At 36.6% G+C, this 21,853-nt stretch overlaps 1 protein-coding gene across 2 annotated transcripts in view; it reads right to left on the bottom strand.

Annotated features, from left to right (window-relative positions):
* Positions 1 to 16,340, bottom strand: part of LOC110457710 — a 28,827-nt gene extending 12,487 nt beyond the window's left edge. For both annotated transcript variants that reach the window (XM_021509080.1, XM_021509081.1), the window contains exons 1-2: positions 15,734 to 16,340; positions 5,340 to 5,414 (exon numbers count right to left, since the gene is read on the bottom strand). The gene's annotated coding sequence lies outside the window, so the exon portion shown is untranslated. The remainder of the gene's footprint in view (positions 1 to 5,339; positions 5,415 to 15,733) is intronic.
* Positions 16,341 to 21,853: the final 5,513 nt, after the last annotated feature.

Below are 21,853 nucleotides of genomic sequence, written 5' to 3'. Positions count from 1 at the left end.
TACCACTCATTTAGACAATCATGAGTCTCATTGGTCTTAAGCTTTCATGATCAAATTTGGTAAAAGCTCTTCACCCTATTTTACCTATTTGGCCCTGCTCTTTGCCTCTGGGATTATACCCTTGCCCAGAGGAACATTTACTTTAACTTCCCATATAACACTCCATTCCCCTCCCTCTATATATGGTGGTCATACACTCCACTTATGCTCAAAAGTGCTTCAAACCAAATTTAGTCGAAATCGCTTAGCAGTTAGTACTGTTAAAAAGTAAATAGATGACAATAATTATCAGAATCAAAACACCAAACACTCTCTGCCAAGGAAGAGCTCTGATTTAGAATGGCTCATTTTTTGTCAAAAAATCCCATCACATGAACAATGGTCCAAATTTGCAAATTTAAATATTGTCCATTCTAAATATCTTTTAACTTTTATTTCATTTCAACAATTCATTGAAATAAGATTTCACACTCAACGTGATTACGGTTAATAACATGCTAGCTGAAATTAATTAATTATATGTATGTTAATGATTTCTGAATGAATAAATACGGGTTTATATGAAAATATCAGATTAAATCTAGCTTTGAAACAGACATTTAACCCTTTCACCACTGTAGACCATAGTGGACTCATCCGTATCAATGTATGGTAGAGTCTACTGAAGTTACACAGGGGTGAAAGGGTTAACTGGCCTTATAAGAAAAGCATTGATTTGACATTTGACCTCTAGCTTTGACTTTGTGGGTACAGATAGATCTAGACCTGTATACAGTATGCAGCACACTGTCCATAACATGTGTACAACTAACATATATATGTGAAGGTACATCTAATAATGTTTGGTGTTTCAAATCTTATGGCCTGGGCAAACATTGTACTGTTTTGACCTTTGACCTCTTGCTTTGACCTTCACTTGGAAGTATAGTTAATCTTAAAGTTACATGTCTCACTGTCCTGCCATAATACCAATGAAGCTTCATTTAATAATCTAGACATTATGAAAAACTAAATGAAACTACTAATCAATAACCCTTTCACCACTGTAGATCATAATGGACTCATCCAGATCAATATATATATGGTAACGTCTACTAAAGTTACCTAGGGGTGAAAGGTTTAAAAGGTTGTGAATTTGTCAATGTACAATACTAATAAAATCCTAAACAGGATTCTCACTGTTGACTTTTTGTTTTTAACTCTGATCAAAATTTGTTGCTAAATTGATGACAAATTTATTCTATGAAAAGTAACAATGACTTCAACCTACACCCTGTCACCCTGAAACAAGGACTAATTGGAGGTCTTATCATACCTAATCATTGTAATTGAATGTTTGATTAACATCTACTATAAAGTGAAATTATTAAATTGATACAAGATACAAACATGAAACTATGTCCATTTCCAACCTCGTCATAAGGGGATAGTAATCTGAACATGTCATATTTTAAATTTTCAGCATTTTTTTTAAAATTCTCCGTAATGCAACGTCACCAATACAGAATTCTGCTATCTATATAAGAATGGTAGCTTATCTGAATGCTTATCCACTAGTGATACATTTACAAAATCTAGTCAGAATAATAAGAAGACAGGTGTATGAGGCTGTTGATCTACTGTACTAGTATTAAGTTTCATTCATTTGTGGTTTCTATTAAGAACAATCCCATTGGGAATATATTTCATGAAATCAGTATTAGTGGAAAAAATATTTACATATGCTTAATCTAGTTCAGTGCTCCAGATAACTTTTGAACATGTGGGTTTTTTCACCCCTACCTGTCCAAAGTGGAAGAGTGAAAACTAAAATTTTGAACCATGAAGTGCTGTAAAAATCCCCATTTTAAATGGAGATTGTTGTTTTGAAAGAGCCCCGATTCAATCGTCTGAAATATTCTCGCTCATGTTAGCGTTTGTAACAGGAGGCATTTGATTTGTCTAAGTGACTCATTGTAAGTGCATTATAATCTGCTAAATTGGACCCAGAGACTGACGCAATGTTACGGATTTGGCTTGCGTGAATTAGGCAAGTTATCATTTTTTTCTTTTGGCAAGTTATCATTTTTTTCTTTTGCGTAATTTGTGAATTATCGTGTGTGAATACACACTTACGCAAGCTATCTGGAGCACTGTAGCTAATATATCGTAGCATTTCTATTTAAGTTTGAAAATATTGAAAACAAGTACAAGAAGCGCTGAATAGTTTATTAATAATTCATAATAATCAGACAGCCAAGTGTGCATAGCTGTCCCTCATTTTGACCAAAATTTACCAATCTCCCTTGAAACTCCCTCATTCAAAACCAAGTTCACAGTGTCAGTTGTGTTTCACACACTTTCTTCCTCATTAGAAATGTGGAATGAGAGAGATCTCCCTCATTGGAGGTTTCAGAGATTGACACCTATAATTTTAGTTACCTGGAGTCAGCCTAGAATGATATGCAGTGTATCAGCTAATTAAACTGACAGTATTGTAAGTACTACATGTAATTGGCAATAAATTGGCTGTTACTAAATACAGATGCACATACAACTGACCTTGACAGAGACTGATTATTGTTCAAAATAAACCTAGATATCAACCAGATGTCACTTGCTGCATGTCATCATTAAGCCATTGACACAATGGTTCATTTTCAGGATTGTCTTCAATGCTTGAATGAGCAGCCTATATTTCATTGAAGAGTTCCAGTAAACAACTATCAGTATGATCAGGACAGATTACATGTTAACCCTTTCACCAGTGTAGACCATAAAGGATTCATCCAGATCAATGTATGGTAGAGTCTACTAAAGTCACAAAGGGTTGAAAGGGTTAACCCTTGACAGACCTGATAACAGCATACTTGTTGACTTTAATATAATACAGGTATATACATGCATGTTCAAAACACTGGGGACATTGATAGTGAATTCATCGTTTCAATTTACTTTTTTCTTTCGATATTCAGCCTGGTTTTAGATATATATGCATGTCACGTGATAGAGGGAACATGCATACTTTCAGAAAATTTCACACTGGTGCAGAGTTCAAGACTGCATCTGACAGCTGTTACAACAATATGCAAACACACTGGTGCAGAGTTCAAGACTGCATCTGACAGCTGTTACAACAATATGCAAACACACTGGTGCAGAGTTCAAGACTGCATCTGACAGCTGTTACAACAATATGCAAACACACTGGTGCAGAGTTCAAGACTGCATCTGACAGCTGTTACAACAATATGCAAACACACTGGTGCAGAGTTCAAGACTGCATCTGACAGCTGTTACAACAATATGCAAACACACTGGTGCAGAGTTCAAGACTGCATCTGACAGCTGTTACAACAATATGCAAACACACTGGTGCAGAGTTCAAGACTGCATCTGACAGCTGTTACAACAATATGCAAACACACTGGTGCAGAGTTCAAGACTGCATCTGACAGCTGTTACAACAATATGCAAACACACTGGTGCAGAGTTCAAGACTGCATGTGACAGCTGTTACAACAATATGCAAACACACTGGTGCAGAGTTCAAGACTGCATGTCTGACAATACTAGTCAGAAGATATTCTGTCCATGAAGGATGTGAACAAAAACATATGTCTACCCTAATTATCAGCCTATATTCTTTTCCCTTGCAAAATAAATGTACGCGAATAAAGTCAAAAACCATTAAATGATTTTTGTACAATTTTTGTGATTAAATTCATGTTATTAGAGAGGAACTGCCTACTATTAAATTACAAAATGCATATAATATTAATTGCAATTAGAAAGTTACGATGTGGAAAATCAATGCTATTGGTATAAATTAAAGAACAACCATGACAGCACACTGCACAGTGTCTGTAGGCGATGCATGTATATATACTAAAAGTTTCATCGAGACATCTTTTACTGTAAAAAAATAACTGCATTGACAAAATTTTCCTCAAAAATTTGCACTTGTCTGACCTTTGACCTTGAGGTCAAGGTCACAGTGACCCAATGACAGTGCATTGCACATCATCTCTGGATGATACAAGCATACTCCCAAGTTTCTTCTTGATATATTTAATTGTTGAAGCTACTAACTGGACAAAATGATCTTGATCAGAAAGTCCATGACACAGTGCACGTGGCATAACAACAGTGCACTGCACATTATCTGTAGGTGATGCATGTATACTGCAAGTTTCATCAAGACGTCATTAACATTTTGAAAGTTACAGCCCCAATAAAACTGCCCTTGAGGTCAAGATGACAGTGACCCAATGATCGCACTGCACATATCAAAACTGCCCTGAGGTCAAGACTGCACATCATCTGTAGGTGATGCATGTATACTGCAAGTTTCATCAACATTCAACTCAATATAATCAACATTTTAAAAGTTACAGCCCCAATAAAACTGCCCTTGAGGTCAAGGTAGCAGTGACCTAATGATCACACTGCACATATCCATGGGTGATGCAGATATGCTGAAAATGTTATCAACATATCTTCAACTGTTCAAAAGTAACAGCAGGGACAGGAGTTTCCTAAGCAAACTGCACTTATTGACCTCTGACCTTGAGGTCAATGTCACAGTGACCTTATGACAGTGCACTGCAAGTCGTCTGTGGGTGATGCCGATATGCTGCAAGTTTCATCGATACACCTTTTAAGTTACATCCCAGACAAGAAATTATTAGAAAAAGCGAAAGAAGAACCAGTTCTAAAACAACATGTCTCCCTTCATTTAAAGGAGAAACATAAATATTAAGATACATCAGATTGGAATTATGTTATATCATTATTCTACATATACACATTGTACATACAATGTACTAAATGTGTTGCAGCGTTTCAAGCTCAACTGGTCCCTTTGTCAAGTTATTACTGAGTGAGTGTTTTGTATTGTTTACATGTACAATGATGTGACAAATTTGCCAACTTTATACATCACTCGACTTCTGGAAATTTTGCCTATCGATAGATGTGAAACTTTAGTAATTTTCTTCCAAATTTGCTTAATCTCACATTTAGACAATGCTGGCTTATTGCTGATTTACTTTCATACCGAAAGTATGCATTACCCCTTTATGTAATATGTGACCCCCAAATCATGTGACTGTTGTTCTGGAGACTTGAATCTTGGAATTCATGTGTTCAAGTAAATAAAGCATTTGGAAGGTTTATATTTTATGAATTTTTCCAAATCCACAAAATATTCAAAATGAAATCCCAAATATATAAAGTTCTGCTTTCACATTCTTACTAGCCCGATAACCCTCTCAGGTATATGGCAACCAATGTTGCTGAAGAACTTGCTTGATTGTCATCATCTACTGAAATATTTACAAGATATTACTTTTACTCACATTTTGGTTTTTTCTTCTGTCTTTTCACCAAGTTGCCACAACATCAGCAGAGAGCAGTATACCCTTAGTCATCATCTGTAAAACATGAAATGATTGTTGTAAAAATCTGTAATTGTAATTTTAAGCAAGTACTCAATGCTATTTTTTTTTCTTTTTTTGGGGGGTCCCAAACAATCTATAACACTGACATCATATAGAAAATTCACCAAATTAATTTAAAACATGCCTTTAATATTTTGGGGCATCCGCTGAAATTGTATATGTCATTACATTGCACTTATTTTGAAATGGGCAAATTTTAGCAACAGGAAAAATATCACCACACTGGGCCTTTTGATTAAAAAAATAATAATATTCAAACATTTGATAATTTGAACAAACTGTGTTGCCTTTTACCCCAGCATGCTACTAGCCAAGTACCATAACCCTGGACATTTTTGTTATTGAGACGATGTTGTTCAATATTCTAATATATTTGACCCATGTAACCTTGAAAGTGGGTCAAGGTCATTCATTGAACAACCTTTGTTCACATGCATGACATCATTGTATGGTTGACATGATGTCATGCATGACATGTCATGTTTCAATGGGAAATTGCTAGTCTCAACCCTTGAATATCTCACATCGGAATAAGTGCGGATACACCTGTCCACGCTAATGAAATCCTCATTGACTTCTAGGGTGTAGATTTCCAGTCAAAACAAATTTATGCACCTTAGGGGTAAAATCAGCGAGTGATTTTGTCCTAAAGAAGGCCGCTCATAGTACAAAACCGGTCGACAAGCACCAAATAAATTTGAAGAAACCTACCCTGATGCTGTTGTGATTGATACATCTACATGATCTCATTTTGTTTATTTCATGTGTCAGAAGAAACATACAGTTTTAGGCAGTGATACTGAGATCCTTAACATACTGCTCTTTTCAAACATATTCTTGGTTGATTTATAAGTAATCAAAAAAATCTACAGATAATTGTACACGCAGGCATACACACATAGGGAGATATTAGCCAGGTGGCCTAGAACTAGTAGTTAGTGCCTGATAAGGCAGCTCCTGTGAATTCCTCAAAAATTGTATTGATTAATGTATATGCTAATTGTATTAACTCATTCACCCCTGAAATTTCATAATGGACTATTCCAACCTTTGAATTGGAGGAGTTCAAATGTGTCTACAGGGGTGAATGAGTTAATTGTATATCTATGCACTGTAAAGTGCTTTAGAGTGGCTTATGTTAGCTAGATAGGACACTATATCAAATGTTGTATATTATTATTATTATTATTACATTAGTGTCAACATTCACAGAAAACCCAAAGTGCACGTAGTGAATGAGAAGAGTCAGTATGCACTATACAGGTATGGGGGGAAAAATTCTACACCCTCGGATTGAATTTTCACATCCCCTCTACCTAAACTACCCTTTCACCACTGTAGACCATAATGGACTCATCCATATCAATGCATGGTAAACGTAGAGTCTACCAAAGTTATGTAGGGGTGAATGGGTTAACTCATTCACCCCTGAAATTTCATAATGAACTATTCCATCCTTTGATTTGGAAGAGTTCAAATGTGTCTACAGGGGTGAATGAGTTAAATATGACTGGTTATCAATTACCCGTGTTTGATGTGGTCCAATAAATCGTATCTTTGGGGAAAATGTTCTTTGTCCAAAATTTGTCGACGAAATCACCTTCAGACTGAGATTTGCCTGTCTATAATACGCATGTCGATTTATTCAATCCGTCTCTATTCAATGGCCGCAGCCACAAAGATCATCACAAGTCATTTTGACAATATCTTGTATAACAAAAATATCCTACCATTGAGGCTAATGTTTTTCTATGTGCACATCATATCATTGTAAGAACTGTTCAGAGTAAAACATTCCCTGGGTCAGAATGCAGCTTGGCCTTTGACAGACACCAATCATTGTCCACGCTATTATTTTACTTAATCACACATCAAGAGAACGACTCTCAACGTCTGCACAGACTTTATTGCTTTCAACAGAGCAAGCCGACTGTAAAAGACAAGCTGGTCGGGGCGGCTGCAGGGGACACTCTACAGCAGATCATGATCGGTCTAGAAATAGTAAAATCCTTCTAGCATTTAGACCAGAAATCAATAATGCGAGTTTTCTTCCTCTCTGTACATGTTATCTGAATACACCACATGGTCGACAGATCGACTTTACTTCCCCTACTTTCTCCGTTATGTTTTACTACATACGATGTTTAACTATATTATATCTGAAAACTCAACTTACTCAGTCAGGGTCTCAAAAATTCAGTGATATATCAACGAAAATTGTTACAAAAACGATAATCTTCACCAAAGGAAATGGATGTGTTCTTTTTCTATTAAAAAATGAGAGACATGAAACAATATAGATCTTATTCATAACCAATTACTGAAAAGTTAAAATCACTCTTTAACTATTTCATTGACACTCTCGAGCTCCCTCACATCTCACAAAATTAATTTTGTGATGACAGCTTCTCTGATTTATTTTTCTTTGTCAAAGTCTTATTTATAGAATGTAAAGCTTCAAAATGCCTTGCATCAAGTTATCTTGCATGGTACATATTTACTGTATTAATTCATACAACATTATAATAGTGAATTGTGAGTATATGGTATGTTATTTTGATTGCTTTATAGTAGGAATTCAAACCCAACCCCAACCCCCCAGCCCCATCGCTGTAGTGTATATACCCTAGGATTGATCATCATGAGAAAGAGTTTTTTAAATCATTTTTATTTCAAAGGAAATCATCAAGTGAAAATAAGATGAAAGATTAAAAGTTAAGAACAAATTAAGAAGTAATAATGATAAAACTTCTCTGTTGCAGTATCGTACTTCAGAAATATCTAAATGCTTCACAAATTCGTTTATGGTCTTTATGCCTAATTCTATACACCTCCATCTATAGTTTCAAAATATTTCTGCTGGAACCATTCACTCTTCTTTCATCTTTATCACCCTTTAAAGGATGGGGGTTCTGCCCCCTTCTGGTGCTCTTCCCCTGGCTTTAGCCTATGGCCATCAATATCGGCACCAAAAAGATCTATAGGACCTTCATAACTCTCTACCTCTTTCAACAAACTTTTCAACCACCTAGCTGTGAATCCTCGTACAGTGGTCCTTAACCCTTTCACCCCTATGTAACTTGAATGAACTCTACCATGCATGAATTTGGAAGAGTCCATTATGGTCTACAGTGGTGAAAGGGTTAATTGACCTTGGCTGTTGATAGGATGTTAAACCCTATAAACTAAATAAACCAAACCTCATACAGTAGTGAATTCAGTATTTCCCTACATTATCTGTTAGATCATCATCCACAAACCTATTACATGTTGAAAGTTCATAGCACTTTAATTCCATCACTTAAAGCCTTAGTTGTAAAGGGATATATATTTTTTGTTATGTTCGTCATCACATCAATGCACATGACCACCCTTGTTCCGTCAAAGGCAGCAGTCACAACGATCACCACTATGGATTTGACAATATCTTATATAACAAAAATATCCTGCCATAGAGGCTTTGGTCTATGTACTGCACATCACTCCAAGGACTGTTCAGAGTAAAATATTCCCTGGGTCAGAATACAACTCAGCCTTTTGGAACTTTTGGATCACTAACAATCTATGCTACAGCTTTACAGCAGCCTACTTAGTCTATACCGATATATTTGAAAATACAAGAGACTTAATTAAGGTCCCTAGTTTACTTCAATTTCCGAGTGTTATTTGCTGTTAATTTCCAGCACAAACAACCTCCTTCTGCTATAAAACTTCATAAGAATAAAGACTAGAGTGTACTTTTAATTCAGTGGTGTACAGAGAATCCATATAGAATTCAGTACTAGTTTAAGGTTTCCATCTCAAAATCAAAATGCAGGGCCCCCCCCCGGGGAGCAAGAATCAGAGAGCCGATGTGATAATATTTACTTAAGAAGAAAAGTAAGAATCAGCAGGACTGTCAGGTTTGTTTGAATGATTGGAGGGAGAGCAAACTGTGAGATCACTGATTTTTGTGGGGCTTTTAGTTTTGTGGAATTCATGTGAAATCTTCATCCACAAATTCATAGGTCCACGAAGTAATTAGTAATTTGATATAAAGCAATTCTCCATTCGAGTGCCAGAGAGCTCGAGGGTACTCATACAATTTCATGTACCCACAAAACAATGTTGTGTTAAGAAACCACGAAATTTGGGCCCTATGAAAATATCTGATTTTACAATACTTAAAATAGAATTTCTAGGGATAAATGCAGGAATTGAATGTTAGCATATTTTGTTTAAAGAGTGGGGCATGGATATCAATTATTACAAGTGGGGAAATCTAAACTGAATAAGGAAAAGAAAAAGCTGAAATGGGAGAAAATATTGCCGAAATTTGAGAGGGAATTGACCGTTATTCGGTCATAAAAAAGGCCCGTATATACCCATGATTTCTTATCATTTATGATTAACAGGGCCCAGTGGTTAAGGCGTCTGACATTCTTATGCCACTTTCCCTCCACCACTGGGTCGCGGGTTCCAGAACTACTTGGGGTGGGGCAGTCGCCAGGTAATGGCCATAGGTCGGAGGTTTTTCTCCGGGAACTTGGCGGCTTTCCTCCACCATCAAAACCTGGCACATCCTTAAATGACCATATATAGTTGTTACTAGGACGTAAAACGCGACCAACCAAACAAAATGATAAACAATGTTTTAGCCATTATAACTGATGCCTGGATGAGGATTGAAATAATTTGACCTATTACCCCTTGTTACTGTGACTTTGATCTTGGAGGAAGGGTTAGATTCAAATTTCAACAAAATCCAAAACTGGTGCGACAGATTCCAAGCCATCCAAATATCATGCTGTTCATCAGGCAATAAAATCCAGACTTTCCTCTATAGCTACCTACTATATAATTATAAGTTATCCTAGTTTTCAGTAACTACCCGAATATTATGGCTACTTTAACCCTTTCACCCCTAAGTTACTCTAGTAGACTCTACCATTCATTTATCTAGATGAGTCCATTGTGATTTACAGTGGTGAAAGGGTAATAGAACAAACATTGCGGGCAGAATATTTTTTTCTGGCAACTTATCAAGTGAGGAAGATATTTAGATGTCTCTACAAGCACAAGCTTTCCAATGACGTTTTACAACTAGAACAAGCACTGTGTCTGAAACCATTGTAGGAATAAAAAACATTTTTTTGGAAAAGGGATTACATTTAAAACTGTGAGCTAAAAAAATATTGAATTTCACAAATATACCCTATATATTCCCCGTCTGGGACCTAGCTACTTCCAACATGTCCAACGTTAACCCAAATCACGAAGCATTTGTGTAATTTACTTGGCAAGTAGATTTTCACTGCTACATTTTCCTACCTACCTACATGTACCTGTAGTACGTACCCTAATAGAGACTAAAGTATAAACTAACAATTATTATTTTGGGAAATAAATCACTGCATCTTAAAGAAAACTCAAATTTTACGATTAACTTTTTCAGTGAAAACTGTGTTGATCTCCCAAAGAGAGAAAGCTCGCAAATGTAGGAGTTACAAGTTTATATAGCATTGCATGTATATATGTGTATATGTCACCGCCTACACAAATATCAAGCGGAATATCATAAATATATTGTCATCCTGGTAAAATACTAGCAGCTTCCTACTAACTCAGTTAGGGAGAATTTCTCTTTAGCTCATTCAGTAGAGCGTAAGACTAGTAAGCCAGAGGTCCTAGGTTCGACTCCTGGTGGAGGTATTGAAAAAATAGCGGCCTCTGTTACATTGGCACCCACCTAGGGACCCGGTAGATAAGACAAAATACTAGCGATACTTGCAATGGAATCGCTATGACCCCTGGAAAACTAGGGATAAGTTCTTTCCTTGAGAGGGAATAATAACAAACTTTATTTATTGAGGATTAAAAACCTGATTTAGCCAAAGGCTAATATCCCTCAGGGTCCAGGTACTGTAAACCCCATATCCTATGTTTACAGTAGGTCCATGATTACTGGGTTTTTTTATCTTCGGTGATTTATTTGAACAAATTTGATAGCCTTTCACTCCTGCACACCACAGGCAGATATGATGCTAGAATGTAGTAATATGTTCACCGACTTGGCTGTGCCCTTGGTCAGATTAAAACTTCACTTGTATATCAGGGTGCGCCTATAGCTATTTCAGGACCTCATGAGCAACTGCCATTCAGTTTTTGTAGCCCTTAACCCTTTCACCACTGTAGACACTGTAGGAATCATCCAGATCAATGAAAGGGTTAACAACAGAAATTAATTAAATCTTCAGTTTTTTATTTAGTGGTTGATAAATGTCACAATTTCTTAGTGGAGATGTGCTGCTGACATTAAATACAAATATAACCTTTATTTAATTTACAACAATTATGATATATAAGTTATTTCAACTTGTACTAGTCACCCTCGTTGGCCTTGATGTTAGCGTGCAGGGGGTCTTAATGTGGGAGGAAACTGGAGTACCTGGAGAAAACCCATGTAGTTGGGAATTCAAAGGTGACCCATACCTTTTCACGTCCCATCAGGGAATCAAATCCCCGGTTGCTTTGGTGAAAGATGAGTACGTTATCCACCACCACCTAACCAACCTATAATAATGCTGGCATCAATTTTGACATTAATTGTTAACAATATCAAGTCTGGTGCCATCTGCCAACAACATAACAGCAGTAAGAGGGGCTTTCACTCACTGAATAATCTCTATAAAATTTATGAATGAAACTTTAGCAGGAAAGAGAGAAGTGTGCTTCCACTGGGGATCAAACCTGTGACACCAAGCTTTCCAGTCTGCCGTTCAACTCATTAAGCTAAAAGGAAATTCCCCCTTAGTTTGAAGCTAGAAGGCAACCATATTCCTATGTACAATTAAAATCTGCCACATTACTCCCCACCTTTTTTAATGTATTTGCCAAATAATAAATGTTGTTTACTTCAGGTAACCCTGCCTACTCAAATATTTTGTGCCTATCTAGATTTATTTTTTAGCAATTTTCAAGGACACACTGTTAAAACCAAGATTAACAGAAGTTATTACCTACCTAAGTACCTACCTTATTTTTTCAGACATGTAACAGGAAACAAACAGTTCTTTTTGTTTTGACTGAACATATGTTTCATTTGCAATGGGATTTTACAGTACTCAGCGGGTATCAATTACAAGTATGTATTGTAAGTACTGTTAAGCCGTGTCATAAAAAGTAGAAAATAAGGCAATCTATATTTGCATAATCACATCTGTTCCCCTATAGAATAATACAGAGAATTGCAAGCACACAAGTGTTTCATCTCCATACAAACTTAACTTTGGTATCAAAAATCAATAACAAAGAGACATAACTATGTATAGTACTGTAGACCACAGGATCCAATTTCAGGATGCAACTCTTCGACATCCAGGGCGGTACTCGCATACGAAATTTGGCAACACAGTATACAAGATATGCTCAAGACAATGTGACGAACAGTGAACAAAAGGCCATAAATCTGAAATAAAGTTGAACACGATGCCAGATTTTCATATGAGACACTGCCCAAAGAAACTTTGGCAATTGTAGGATTAAAAGAGTATGATATATACCTCTGAAAAAGTGATGAAGAAATTGACAGAATGCAAACCTCACCTTAGGCATGTCAACCCCTACAGTGATGTCTTTGATCACAGACAATTACCCGAAAAGTGATGTAACAGGCATGTTACTGTAACGGGGTCAGCATAGTCAGGTACGGCTACCACTAATTATAAGTTACCAGTGCGAACCCATTCGCCAGGCCTCCCATCTTGCTACATTACTCTTGGAGTGATGTCACATGCTGCAGACATGTCACCCAGATTGACTGACAGGTAACCAGCCATATCCCAGAAGCCATGCAGTGTTTTTTCTACCACATTTTTACAACAGCCTATTATTCCCTACATGAATTGGGGAAAATAAGGTGCCTTTTTGCTATGGGAAGCAGCCTGAACTGTATTCAGATGCTAAACTAGGAACGAAAAATCCAGTGCCCTGTCACTGGCAAGTCAACTGAAGAGAAAAGTCAGTGATGATACAAGTAGGTCGCCTTTTAAAATTTTGTCACAAGAAAGTCAAACTCAGAGTTACATGTAATTGACCTGACCTCCAGATGGATGTCTCTGAAAGTTGTGATGTCAGTGGTAGGTCGGAGGGATCTCCCATTCAAGTCATTCTCAGAGTGAACCCACTGGTGTTTCATCCCCAGTAGTGACAGATCTAGAGTAACCTCGTAGTGACAGAATCAGTATTGCAAACTCAGACTGGTCACAACAGGTAATTCACCTCTCAAGTGATGACACAGGCAGCTGCAGACAACCCCAGAAATTAGAGATATTATGATACTGATAATGCCCTATTTATTCAGATGACTGTGGTATTATTAGCAGCATCATTGGAAGTGCAGGTTTGCAAAAATATATTTGGGGGGGGGGGGGGGGGGGGCATTGATAGTGCTACATATTTGATATTGGGGTATAAGGGGTGTGCATGGATATCAAAACATTAATTACCAACCTTTCAGTTAAGTAATATTGAATACTTTTTGGCACTATCTGAATCAAAAAATATTTGTACATCATTTTTTTAAAGATTTTTTTTCATACATATTACATGATGCATTTTACAAAATTTTAATTGTTCAAAATTTGAATATTTGAAATCCAATATAAACAATAATGACTGTACTGGGATAAAACTCTGAGTGTAATCACTGCCAGTCCTACACTTTACAGATATTGCTATAAAGGTATTAAAAATGCACAGCATTAAAATTTGAGATGAATTATTTGACAAGGGTAGTAATTAACTCTAAGCAAGAAAAAAAGTGCTTTTTTTATATCTTCTATGTATCTCGACTAATACATAGGTTATTATCTTTCAACTCCATAAAGAAATTTCACAGCAAAGCATTGTCCTTGTAATGAATATTATTTCAACTCTAAAAATTGAACTCACAGAATCTTCTATAAATGTTACGTACAAATTGAACATGTTACAAGCCACTTTTACAGATTCTTTTTCTATTTTTGAGGTGATAGGGCCTATCAGATTAGAAAGAATCAGTATGATACGCATTTTAAATTTTAAAAAAAACATTAAAGAAACAATAAATTATAGACAAATGGCAAAAATAATCCCAAAAACATACAGAGTAATATTAGTTATGCAGATAGTTACCTCCGAACAATGGCCCCCCCTCCTCCTCCCCCCTATTTACCTCTGTTTTTCCTGGATCATTTCCATTCTACGAGCTTAAAATTTACAATTACAGTTGTAAACTCATTTGATTTTTTATGTTATAAATGAAACTGGGTCATCATTATACTATTATCTCATTTTTGTTATTTAGTGTAATACAAAAGAATGAAAGAACACTTTTAAGATGTATGCATTACATAACATGATGACATTCCGGTCTTTAATTAGGTAAATCAGATTTTTTTCTTTTTCAAATAACAAACATCCATGTTATTGTTTTAAATTTGATTTGTTGATTGAATGAATTTAAAAGAAATTTTAATATATTCCATAATGTGATTAATGACAAAAATTCTTAACATAGGGATGAACATTCGTTTTGTTAAAATCAAAACAATTATATGGGATCTTTTTGCAATTGTGTTCACAATTTATTTTTATTTTATTATGTTACATTATATTCAAATTTCATAGACAATTATGTCTCAATGATTTCTTTCTTATTAGGACATAAAATTTGACAACAGCCTCTTTCTGGAATTGCCATATTTTGATTGGTCAATGAATCAACCAATGAGAGCCCTGACTCATCAATCCTAGTAAAGCAGGTCTTGATATGTTTGATATGTTACATGCCGTATAAACCCGTCTTTTTGTGTAAATATAAACAAGTCAAAACTGGCTGTATATCTGACTAATACTACTTAATAATCTGCCTCGCTGTTAATGCGTAATCTTCAAAGAACGATGTCACGTGTACTACACGTTAAATCAGCTCAAAACCTTCCTCACATACATGCGGTATATCAGCGGCCCACCTAGCTCTTCAGCCAGCGAAAATACACCACGCTGCTATAAAGAGTATTGATGTGCTGTCTGATTATCCCATGCAGCTGGCGAACAGAGTATGGACGCTACGAGCAGACGACGACGACTGTGCCCAGTGCGTTTACATGTAGCTAGCACGGCCCAGTACAACAGCGTAATGGCGATAGCGGCTCTCGCTGGTCGGTTATCCGTTACAATAGTTTTACCTGTTTCCAGTGGAATGAACACTTTTTATGTCAAAAAAATACCTGACAACAGCACACAACACTACCGGTGAAATGTTTCCTTACCTTAGACAGCAGATATATCGTCGTGGGACGGCAAACAGGGATGACATTCACGAGATCGTTCACGGCACTACATCGACCATGTGCTCATAGCGAACAAAGAAGCAACTCCGCGTCTTTCGCGGTTTATATATCCAGACCACAACCACGTGATCAAGTACTTCCCCACCGCGCGTTCTTAATGCGCAACATTTAGGCCAATTTCAGTCAACACTCCGAGTCCATGAAAGAGTGTTCACATATTTTGTGGAAGTTTTGAGCGGATTTATCGAAGAGAGTCAACGGATATGGATTTAGCAGCTATGCGACCTACATATGAAATAGGGCTACCTATGGACTGTATGACTAGTGGATTGAAACGACACACCAGTTGATGTGTGATTTTGTCGATGTTAGGACGTGACTTCTAGTTGGCGCTATTACAGAAGTTAGCTATGTAGTTTATATACACACGATATGAACTTCGGGCAGACGGCCGTGTCAAGGAATCAAAGATATCTATCAAAGTAATTCGTCCTTGTTTGATTTTACACGGAAGGTTTACATCACGAACCTGGTAAGTGATTATGTTTCCTTACGCTTTTGTAAATCCTGAATAAAATAAAGAGACATCTGCTTATTCGATTTTTTTTGTTAATATTACTTCCCAGTTGACAAGAGTGTTATGTATTAGAGTCTAGACTTCTATTATATAAAAATATCTCTTAATTAATTATTGTTCAACCGTAAATATATGTTCTATGGATTTTCTTCGATGCAATTCTGGTATTTAAGCAAAACAATGAAAGATTATCCAGACACTTTTGGTAGCATGGCTAATCCAAGCACCCCGGAATTAGCCAACGTATGCGTATAACAGGATGTTAAGCACAACTAGCTAAAGTCTACGTCTTAAAAGGATCTTTACATGGATAGGTGGCTGGTGATACTGCAACACTACACGAATATACGACACATCTGATAAAATGTGGTAAAACAGGAATGGTTTTTTTTTCTTAAAGGAAATGCAGACGACGGTAAGCAACCCTCACTTCCGGAATTCAATTGAAGCTAGAAACATAATCCACTTCGGTTGATCGTGCAGCAGCATTATATATATATAGCATATACGGGAAGATCATTGCATATCTGATCACGTGATTTAACAAAACAATCTCCTGATGGTGTAGATGCTTGTTATATCGATTGTCTTGTATGTACCATTATATTTCACAGAAATTGGTGCATTACGGCAGTGAATGTAGGTAGCCCTAATGAAGTCATGCCTTTTTATCGTTGGAAGGGATGCCACGTCATCGACATAAATAAATCAGATCAAGACTAATTTCACATGGCAGGTATACTGAAACACTATATTCAGTGAGTGACACTTCACGTCTACCTATCACTAACGAGACGGAAACGACCTGCTCGTTTACCTTCTATTTTATAAGTTTAAGATAGAGCGTGTTGTGTAGACATCAGCATTGACACGACGCCTGCCACGGTAGATGTTCCTATCACTCCATGGGATATGTACGTTCCAACCGCTTTCTACACCTTTAAAAACTTGCGTCAGCTTCATGATGCACCGTATCGCATTATACTCTCTGGAAGCATCCCCTGGGCGTTGCCTGTTGCTGGATTTTAGTCCTCGAATCACTTCCAGTCGCATTGTTAAGATGTTCAATGGGTAATTATTGCTTGGCATCGTTTATGTGTCCTCGTCTTAATTGTTGACGTAACATGCGGCTAGGTTTAAAGGATTTGACAGGATACAGTACCATGAAGGGTGCCGAATGTGGTGCAAGATTTGCTCACACCCGGAATAGGTTTTTTCGTCTCTTTTTTCTTTTTTTTTCTCTTGTAAAGTTTCATGACAAATATCCATATCAGACCTTCCTCTGCTGCTTTTGTTTCCTTTTCATGTTGGTTTCAATGAACGGTTTATTGGTTTTTACATTCTTTATGTTTCCTCGTCCTAATTGATGAAACAAACGGCATGGTTAAAAGGGTTTTACGTGATCCGCCATGAAGGAGCCAAATGCGGTGCAAGATATGCTTACACTTCCGGAACAAGTGGTTTCGCCTCATTTCGTCTCTCTTTTTCTGTAACAATCCACGTCAAGTTATATTCATAACAGATCTTATGCTTCAATTTGTCCTCGGCTACTTTTCTGTTCTTTTTATATTATTATTTGGATTCGTTTCAATAAAATATTGTCTTTATTGCTTATTAGGTTTTAAGGCCACGGCAAACTAATTTTTTATCAAAGTTTTTTCTTCAGACAACTCGCCTGTGTTGTGATGGTTGGTATTGTTGAACATTTACATACTAGATAGCACAACTACAAATTATCGTCTTTAGTACAGTAGTTCACCGTTCACTGCACGGTGTCTCCTTCATACTGAATGTTGTCCAATAATTTGATTGATTGCTCTACAGTCATGCTTTTTCTTGAGCGCTGGACAACCTTAAACGGAGATCGACAACAGAGACAAAGATGGATATGACTGAGGGAGTTAATTATACATACCTGTAACACACCATATTTAACGATTGAGTGAATTCCCTTTTCATACTCATTTGGACAAATTACTTTGTGGCGCCGTGGACAGCGTACTCGCCTTTATCAAGACATCAAAGGGTTTGAATTCCCGATCACATGCCTTACCATGTGTTTTTGTCCATGTACTCCGGTTTCCTTCCTAATCAAGTCCCCCTGGCTGCTACCAACCAAACCAACAAAATATATATGGATTCACATGCCTTGCCATGTGTTTTTGTCCATGTACTCCGGTTTCCTTCATAATTAAGTCCCCTGGCTGCTACCAACCGAACCAACATGAATGTTTAAGATAATTTATTTAATAATTAGCGTAAAAAGACAGCTTTCAATCAGAAATTGCGATTGCTTGCCTAATGTCTGCCACTTATCTGTTAGCTTCTGTTTTGCATTTTAATTTTTGAACGAGCATCCTGGATAATTTACCATAATATGTAGCTTTTGAGACGATCACTTAAAATTGGACCAAGCTGCACCACAATCAGCCCTTGCTCTCGGTTTCCACTGATATAAGTTACGCTACTAAGAGAACATTCACTAGCCTCAATATCCGAAAGCAATGCAATCCAAGTTCTTTATTATGCCAGAAGACACTGAAGAAAACCTACGATTTTGCTGGAAACCACATAAGTCGCCTCTTACGATACATTTGCAGTAGAATACAGCATGTATATCGGTGGTTCATTCATTCTTCCTCTAGCAGAACACGAGGAGGAAACACCTCTGATAGATGAACACATTAGTCGCCTCTTACAAATACAGCACAGGTTCCGTGATTAACTAATTAATTTCTTTTAAGGAAATAATATATAATCGACAAAGAAAAACAACACTAACGCAAGAAAGAGAAAATCAAGCAGGTGAAGCTGTTTTCAATATTTCTCTGTGGATTTCTATGGAAGAAATTATAGACAATTAACTTTTCCACGTACATGTGTGATCTAACCAGAAAATATGGGAAAATAATTTTGATGTCAGACATATTTATATATCTTAAAAGATATAATCTATAAGGTGGCACAGTTTCATTTGACTAATTATATGGTATGAGTGATCAGTAATGGACTCTTCAAGATGTGATACAAAAATGAGCAAGAGAAAATAAAAGAGATGATATCTTATATCATCCTAGTCCTACTAAAGAAAGATACAATATTCGACTCATGAAAACAACTGAATATTACCAAACTGGCAAAAAATCCGTAATTGGAACTAAACTATAGAAAAATGTGGGCAAAAAGAACATTTTATACGGGGAGATCATTCAAGACGTATTAGGAAAACTAGACGAGGAGTTCCAGAAGGATCAGCGACTTCTGCTTAATCGCCGTCACCAGCCAAGTAAATCTATGTCAAATTCAAGCGACTTCACGCACTCAAAGTGAGAACTGAGGTAACGAAACAATAAGACGCATAATGAGGGCAATCGAAGACATCGACCTTTATATTACACAAGCAAAAAGAACTCCCCCCAATGAGATATTTGATACTTGCCCATATTCTTCATCAGCCTGCATATCCTGCAAAAATACGTTTTTAATTTGTCCGACAACAGTTGACATCTATCACGGTAATCATGAAATAGTTGAAACAAGCTCTTGAATACAATCTCAACTGCGACATGTAAACAACTTAGGTTGGGGAAGCAGGGATTTTGCTATCAAGAAAGAGAAAGTCACTATCAAAATCTCGATATCGTCACGCTTGTCTTACAGCTTAGCCGTAAGTCGCTTTTGGTCATTTTGTAAGTAAAGAGTGAGGTAGGAAGCACATGTAGAAGAGTCTGAAGTGCCATTTGGTTTCACGTTCAGGAGGGTTAATACGATCAACATTGCCATAACATGTCTTGCTATCTAAATAATGCACATCGTCTATATATCTAAAACGAAAATGAAGGACTTGTCAAGGTTTTTGTTACCAGTCCTGAAAGCCTCTTCAACAAATCTATCTTATGTACGCAAAAACAGTAGTCAAGGCGAGGGATAGAAAAGGGTGATAAATGAGATACATTTCAATATTTTTTGAAGCAGTTGAATGATAATAGCTAATTAAAAGACACGAACATTGATTTTGCAACCGAACATAAGAGATCGTGGGTATTTTTTCCTATGGCCTCTTTTTGAAGTAAGACTATGGAATTAGCTATAGGATGTCATCATGAGGAAGAGAACAGTTTCAATTTGTGGGCGTAAGTTGCATAAAGATTAATGGACTTAATGAATCTGGCAGATTATTTTATATAAAACGAAACGCACTGTAATTAAAGTAAAGATCATTGCCTAATCTCATTAGTGCCCATTCTGTGCAGTGATGATAATTTGCCAAAATGTTTGAGGTAAGAAAACATTAATTATCTTGGGGTTGACGTTGGATCTGTTTCAAATGGCTTAGGCTGTTTCCTGTACCACATGTAATGTTATCACTGCCAAGAATGTGAACCATTTAGGCTAGAACATAAACACCCTAAAACGGAAGGAAATGCGACTGCAACATGTACTGCCTATTGTAAAAAAAAATGCTCATTACTGGTGGAGCGGTTCAAAAACTTAAACATATAAGAAAGGTCAAGCAACAAACAGTCCTTAGATTTTGAAAACGCTTGCACCGTTTATGCTCATTTAAGTAATCATGATTTTTTTTTTTTTAATAAAACATACACAAATTTTTTAAACAGATATACTGCAATTTCCATAGCATGGAATATATAAAAGGAAGACATTAAGGATACCGTCGATAAAGAAAAATAAACATTTAAATAGTACAGTCTAATTTCGTCATGCAAATGTACGGCCATCAAAGAATTTTGCTTGATGACATATTGTCTTTTGTGGTCACATTTAACATACATGTAATAGTAAGCGTTATACAAACATGTCACTTAAGATGGGAACGAGGAGACTAAATTGACGAGGCTACCTTTGCTGTGTCCTGGTGGTATACATGTTTATCCTGTTCAACATATCTTCAAAAACTCATCAATCAGTGAGAGTTATTTTATCAGTTTCCTTTTCTCCACGGAAAGAAACGACGATTGCAATTATGGTTTCAAATATTTTTCGACAAATGAAAAAAAATAAGTACCGGGTCTTAAATTACATTGATGCTTGCACTGCATATGCGTCTTCTGTTCCAAGACATAGATAGATAGATTGAACCATTTGCGCTGTGCTTTCTAGTAAAGGGTATACCACCTTGAGGAATCAGCTCCAGATGCACGTACGCCAAGGAAAATCGATAAGACCATCGCACCCGCGTGAAGTATCTCGCATTGGAGAAGCAAGTAAATTGCTTATTCTTTGTGGTGCTGATATATAGAATTGAGCAGACATTTTGTTGATATCGCTGCGTTTTCGGAACTTAAACATTGGCACTGAGATTCTTGTAAGGAGTGATACCTTTACGCCGACGTGTCACCAACTATAACTTACACGTTATGGAAGCTTAAAAGTTGGCGTGGATACATGCCATTAAGTCTAAGTAAAGCTAGTTCATTTAATAAGTATCTGTTGTTTAAGGAAAAAATAAATTTATACATTTCAAATATAACATTAACACATCAAAGATATATCATATTGAC

Source organism: Mizuhopecten yessoensis, unplaced genomic scaffold, assembly GCF_002113885.1.
Source record: "Mizuhopecten yessoensis strain PY_sf001 unplaced genomic scaffold, ASM211388v2 scaffold9301, whole genome shotgun sequence".
In the NCBI taxonomy this organism is placed as follows: Eukaryota; Metazoa; Mollusca; class Bivalvia; order Pectinida; family Pectinidae; genus Mizuhopecten; species Mizuhopecten yessoensis.
Note: the sequence above shows the minus strand (reverse complement) of the source record. Positions and strands in the feature narration are given on the sequence as shown.